Source organism: Lipotes vexillifer, unplaced genomic scaffold, assembly GCF_000442215.2.
Source record: "Lipotes vexillifer unplaced genomic scaffold, Lipotes_vexillifer_v1.1 scaffold356, whole genome shotgun sequence".
NCBI lineage: Eukaryota > Metazoa > Chordata > Mammalia > Artiodactyla > Lipotidae > Lipotes > Lipotes vexillifer.
Window position 1 is genome coordinate 1744297 of NW_006797342.1, and position 7003 is coordinate 1751299.

A 7003-nucleotide genomic window follows, 5' to 3' on the forward strand; every position below is an offset into this window, starting at 1 on the left:
CTCTTAACTCAAGTGTGGAACCTTTTCAGTAGATGTAGATGTGACTATAGGAAGCTAGGCTGAGGGTTTTGAAAACAATGTTCTTTGTATTATCCTCAGGGCCGATCCACCAGGCTCTGAGGTAAATTCAGAAATATTGGATTTAAAAAGAAATTCTTGGGCTTCCCTGGTGGCGCAGTGCTTGAGAGTCCGCCTGCCGATGCAGGAGACGCGGGGTCGTGCCCCGTTTCGGGAGGATCCCACATGCCGCGGAGCGGCCGGGCCCGTGAGCCATGGCCACTGAGCCTGCGCATCCGGAGCCTGTGCTCCGCAAATGGGAGAGGCCACAACAGTGAGAGGCCCGCATAACGCAAGAAAAAAAAAAAAAAAAAAAAAAAAGAAATTCTTGGTAACTTCAGGCCAGGGCAGTTTGTTTCCAGCATTCAGCACCTACTTCAAATGGCTCCCAGAATGATGCCTGAGCACTTCCAGCTGCAGCTGTCCATCTTGCTTTGTTTGTTTTCTCTAAAGTTCAAGCCTCTCCAAGAACAGTGGAGAAGGGGACATGGACAAGGAGGTTGTCTGTGCAAATGGAACTGTGAACACTGAAAAGAAGGAGACCCTAACAGGACCCAGGTTCAATGAAATTTTCTCCTGTGCGTCAAAGACAAATATAAAAGTAGCTCTGGCCAATGGCATCCAACAGGAGAGGGTTTGGTCTAAATTTACTTGTCAAAAATGCTTCTCTTTCCATTCCTTTAACCAAATAGGATGTGTGATGTATTAGTCAGGCTTCTCCAGAGAAACAGAACCAATAGGATACAGTAGGATATCTACCTATCTACTTATCTATCTATCTGTCTTTCTATCTATGCTTATAGAGACAGAGAGACAGAAAGAGACAGAGGGAGAGGGAGAGTGAGAGAGAGTGAGAAGGAGGGAGAGAGAGATTTACTTTAAGGGATTGGCTCACGTGATCCTGGGAGCTAAAATAAACATCTAGTGGGAAGCAGCCACATAGCACAGGGAGATCAGCTCCGTGCTTTGTGACCACCTGGAGGGGTGGGATAGGGAGGGTGGGAGGGATATGCAAGAGGGAGGAGATATGGGGATATATGTATATGTGTAGCTGATTCACTTTGTTATAAAGCAGAAACTAACACACCATTGTAAAGCAATTATACTCCAATAAAGATGTGGAAAAAAAAAAAAAAGATCCAGGGAAAAGTTGATGTCGCAGTTTGAAGATTCCAAAGGCTGTCTGCTGAGAGGATTCCATTTTCTCTTCTCTTTGGGGGAGGTCAATCTTAGTTCTGTCAAGAGCTTCAACTGAATAGATGAGCCCCACTAACCTTAGGAAGGGCAATTTGCTTTATTAAAAGTCTACATATTTAAATGTTAATCTTGTCTAAAAAAAAACCTTCACAGGAACATCTAGAAAAGTATTTGGCCAAAACTATCTGGGTGCAGTGGTCCAGTGAAACTGACACATAAAATTACCCATCACATGTGGTTTAGTCTACATATGTGGAGGCTTCTACTGTCTCTTAAATTTGCAGGATTCGTTGAGCTCTGAAGTTCTCTGACCCATCCTCTTACTATCACAAAGGAACATATAAATCATCTTCATCTGCTCATGGTGAGCCTTACAGAGCTTAAGAGCATTCCTGTGCATATAAAATCACCTTGTATGGAATGTGAGCCAAATCCCTCAAACACACCGGGTGGTTCACAAGTGAAATAGGATCAATCTCAACACACCTGCTTACTGAATAAATTCACTCACGCATGTAGTTTTTTGTAATTTTCTTTTTTTAGGCAAGCAAAACGGATGTGCAATGTTAAATATTGCAGCTTCAAACTGGACATCTGAATGCAGACACCATGACTGTGGAAATGCAACTGAATCAAATGTTTACTATCCCTGAGAATCTTGTTATACAATATCCACCAAGGTTGTTTGTGGTGTGGCACTTTAGGGGTAAACCCCTTATTTCAACATTTGCTCTTTTTGCAAAGAAGTTGCTTTAATTTTTACTTTGGGAAATGTAGCTATTTTCACATCAGCTCTTAATAGAATTCCTAGAACAGCACATGGCTGAGAGTTATCTGGAGGTGATGTGCTTCCCCATCTGCTGTAAAATTATAACTTATCAAAATGTCCATCTCACTTCACTTTTTTAGCCTTTCTCCAGGCTGGAGAGGTTTCTTATTTTAGTATGATTTTGTAGGAGTTTGTCAGCCAAAGGAGACCTTCATATCTTGGAAACAAAGAGGTGACTGACCTCTTTGATTACTAAATGAATTGAAAAGCCAACGTTTCTGTTATAGGACTGGACCACTCAACTGTAACAATCCCCTTTGTCTTTCACTTTAGCTGTTTTCTGCCAAAGCAAAGTGTGCTGCTTTTATGAGAAGTTCCTTTGTTGGTCTATAATTCCTTACCTCGTCACTCCCTATAACCAACACCCACGTGGTAACCTTGCCTGCAAAACAGGCTGTGCCCTCACAGTCAGAGCTAAGAACAATGAGAGTACTTTTGCCTATATGGTCAGTTTTGTTGTGTGTTTTGTGGTGATATTCATTGTATCCTTCTACTATATCTCTAACATTTCCATGATAATAAACAAATAGGAGACAGTAAAAAGATGCATCAAACTCAGTGACATTATAGTGCAGTGGCAACAGTACACCTCACACAAATTTTCTGAGATTATGGGAATAAATAAAAGTTAAAGGAATAAAAACATTCTATAATTTTCATTTTTGACATGTGTCCTTCCATGACTATCTCATATTTCAACCTAGCTTGAGCTGTTTAGCTTAGCAGAGGGTGATCCTCTAAATCTAAACCATAGTTTCTATTATGTAAGTGTATAACTTTATTTTCACTTAGCTGCTTCTTAGGTCACTTTCAAAAAGTGTTTTTTTCAATTTTTCACCTCAAGTCTTATGCATGAGTGAGTTGAGCCATTGTCCTGACATACCTTCTATCTCAGTGTGCTCAGGCTGCTACAACAGAATCTAAGCATACCTCAGAGATATTGCAAGTTTTGTTCTAGACCACTACCATAAAGGAAATACTGCAGTAAAGTGAATCATACAATGTTGACTCAATTTATTGAGTCAGTGCATATGAAAGTTATGTTTATACTATACCATAGTTTGTTTAAGTGTCAATAGCATATCAAAAAAAATGTACATACCTTAATTTAAAAATACTTTCTTGCTAAAAAATGCTAACTATCATTTGAGCCTTCAGAAAATCATAATCTCTTTGCTAGTAGAGTGTCTTACCTCCATGTCCATGGCTGCTGAAGGATCAGGGTGGTGGTTGTTGAAGATTGATGTCATTGTGGCAATTTCTTCAAATAAGACAACAATGAAGTGTGCCCCACTAATTGATTTCCTTTCATGAATGATATCTCATTAGCGTGTACTGCTGTTTGATAGAATTTTACCCACAGCAGAATTTCTTTCAAAATTGGAGTCGATCTGCTCAAACCTTGCCAATGCTTTGTCAGCCAAGTTTTTATAACATCCTCAATTCTTTGTTGTCATTTCAACAATATTCTTAGTGTCTTCGCCAGGAGTAGATTCATCCCAAAGACATACTTTCTCATCCATAAGAACAACTCATCCTTTCAAGTTTTATCCTAAGATTGCAGCAATTCAGTCACATCTTCAGGCTCCACTTCTAATTCTAGTTCTCTTGCTACTTCCAGCACACCTGCAGTTACTTCCTCCACTGAAGTCCTGAGCATCTCATATTCATCCATGAGGGTTGGAATCAACTTCTTCCAAATTCCTGTGAATGTTGGTATGTTGACCTCTTCCCATAAATCATGAATGTCCTTAATGGCATCTAGAATGGTGAATACTTTCCAGAAGGTTTTCAGTTTACTTTGCTCAAATCCATCAGAGGAATCACTGTCTATGTCAGCTATAGCCTTATGAAATGTATTCCTTAAATAAAAAGATTTGAAAGTTGAAATTACTCCTTGATCCATGAGCTGCAGAATGCATGTTGTATTAGCAGGCATGAAAACAGCATTACTATCATTATACTTCTCCATCAGAGCTCTTGGGTGACCACGTGCATTGTCAAAGAGCGGTAATATTCTGAAAGGAACTTCTTTTTTGCTGAGCAGTAGGTTTCAACAGTGGGCTTAAAATACTCAGTAAACCATCTTGTAAACAGGTGTCCTATCATCCAGGCTTTGTTGTTCCATTTAGAGAGCACAAGAAGAGTAGATTGAGCATAATTCTTATGGACACTAACATTTTCATAATGGTAAAAGAACATTGGCTTCAACTTAAATTCAGCAGCTGCATTAACCCCCAAAAAGAGAGTCAGCCTGTCCTTTGAAGCTTTGAAGCCAGGCATTGACTCCTCCTCTCTAATTATGAAAGTTCTAGATGGCATCTTCTTCCAATAGAAGGCCGTTTTGTCTACATGGAAAATATGTCATTTAGCGTAGGCACCTTAATTGATTATTTTAGCAGGATCTTCTGGATAACATGCTGCAGCTTCTATATCAGCACTTACTGCTTCACCTTGCACATTTATATTATAAAGATGGCTTCTTTCCTTAAACCTTGTGAACCAACCTCTGCTAACTTCAAACATTTCCTTCTGCAGCTTCCTCGCCTCTCTCAGCCTTCACAGAATTGAAGAGAGGCCTTGCTCTGGATTAGACATTCGCTTAAGTGAATGTTGTGGCTGGTTTGATCTTCCATCCAGACCACTCAAACTTTCTCCATCTCAGCAATAAGTTTGTTTTGCTTTCTTACCCTCTGATGTTCAATGAAATGGCACTTTTCATGTCCTTCCAGGACTTTTCCTTTGCACTCACAAATCAGCTATTTGGTACAAGAGGCCAGCTTTTGACCCGTCAGCTTTTGACATGCCTTCCTCACTACGCTTAACCATTTCTAGCTTTTGATTTAAAGTGTGAGATGTTGGACTTTTTCTTTCACTTGAACACTTTGGGTTATTAACTGGCCTAATTTCAATGTTTTTGTGTCTCAGAGAGCAAGGAGGCTTGAGGAGAGAGAGACAGGGAAATGGCTAGTGATGGAGCAGTCAGAACACACAGATTTATCAATTAATTCACCATCTTATACGGGCAAGGTTTGGGGTGTCCCAAAACAATTACAACAGTAACTTCAAAGATAGCTGATCACAGATCACCATAACAAATAAAACAATAGTAATGAAAAAGTGTGAAATATTGGGAAAATTACCAAAATATGACACAAAGACATGAAGTGAGCAAACGGTTTTTGGAAAAATGGCAGAAATAGATTTAGCTCAGTGTTACCACAATCCTTCAATTTGTAAAAAATCTTCAAAAAATTATAAAGAGAAGTGTGATTAATTGAGGTATCACACACTGAGTGGCTGAAACAGCAGAAGTTTATTTCTCAGAATTCTGGAGGCGGGAAGTCCAAGACCAGAATACCACAAATCCAGTGTCTGGGGAGGCTGTTTTCCTGGTTTAATGATAGCCACCTTCTGTCTGTGCCCTCACATGGCAGGGAGAGAGAGAGGAAGCAAGCTCTTTTGCACCTCTACTTATAAGGGCACTAATCCCATCATGAGGGTCCCATCAAAGCCCTCCCAAAGGCTCCACCTCTAAATACCATCACATTGAGGGTTAAGGCTTCAGCATATGGTTTTGGGAGGACACGCAACTTTAGCCCAAACATCTTCTCTTGACATAAATTTACCTAACTTAATTTATACTCAGCCTTGAAAATTTAGCTCCAGTGTCACTTCCTCCAGGAAAACTTTCCTGACCACATATGCTTTAGCCACTGTTTTGAAATTGGTTCCACAGTAGCCTCTTCTTCCTTTTATCTCACGGAACAATCATTATCATCACTGGACTATTCAAACCTCACTAAAAGGAACACTGAACATGGCAGAGAGTCTATAGGTTGTTACCATTCCAGACTCCTCCTGCTCATCATTGGCATCATCACATTCTTCTTCACTACCTTCTGAGATATCGAGTGAAGACTTCTGATCAGCCAGGTGCTTTTCGACAGGCTTTGCATACAACTCTGTCATACAGTCTTCATGACAACTGCATTACATCAGTGTTGCTTCTATTCCTGCTTGATTAATGGGAAAACTAAGGCTTGAAGAGATTAGAAACATGCCGAAATTTATGCTGTGATTCACATCTGGGTTTTGCTAGGACTCTTAGCAAAATACCATAGAAGCTCAAGACATTTGTATTAATTAAAAAATGACTAACATTCTCTGAGAGTGGGATCCTTCCCTTATGCCCCACAGCTCCTATTGATATGACATCTACAGAGAACATATTCAAAATGTCTGTTAGCATAACAAATGTGAATGCCATGTGGATGGTGGGTAAGTGAAGCAAATCTGCACACACAGGGCCAGGGTTTCTGTTTCTCAGAGGTAGAAGTTCTGAAATCTGTCACATGTCCTCTTTCAATCTAGGGTTGTCACTAACAATATATGATTTTATCAAGCTTGAGAGTGTTTAGAGATCTACCCCTCCTTCCTTCTTAACAACTTTGCCTTCCTATGCAAGACTAATTCCACATGCCTTTGACCACATTTGTGTGAATTCAAAGTCCTGGCTTGGAGGGTGTCTGAGTAGGCTAGATAATTGAGCTGTAAAAGTCATTGAATGCAACCCTATGCCCATATGTTTTTGGCATTATTCATTCCCTTAAAACAGCTTCTATGCAAATAATTATACACTTACTTATTGGTGATGCAAATAACATTTCATATATATGTAGCTATGTCTGTGTGTCTTGCAATGCTTAGGTGAAGTGACAGGTATGTCTGCTGAGGTATCAAGAAATAGTAGTGTATTCAGATGACCCTGTCTTGGGTTAAGAGAGAAAGATTGAGGGGAAATATTTTTTTATTAATAATTTATTGTCAGTAAGAAAGACTGGTTAATGGTGTTTTTCAGTAAAAACCTTTACAAGACCATTACATCACAAATATACAGACACTATAAAAACTGTGTCA

At 39.7% G+C, this 7003-nt stretch overlaps 1 pseudogene; it reads right to left on the minus strand.

Annotated features, from left to right (window-relative positions):
• Positions 1-3218: 3218 nt before the first annotated feature.
• On the minus strand, positions 3219-6055 carry LOC103070524 (tigger transposable element-derived protein 1-like; annotated as a pseudogene).
• Positions 6056-7003: the final 948 nt, after the last annotated feature.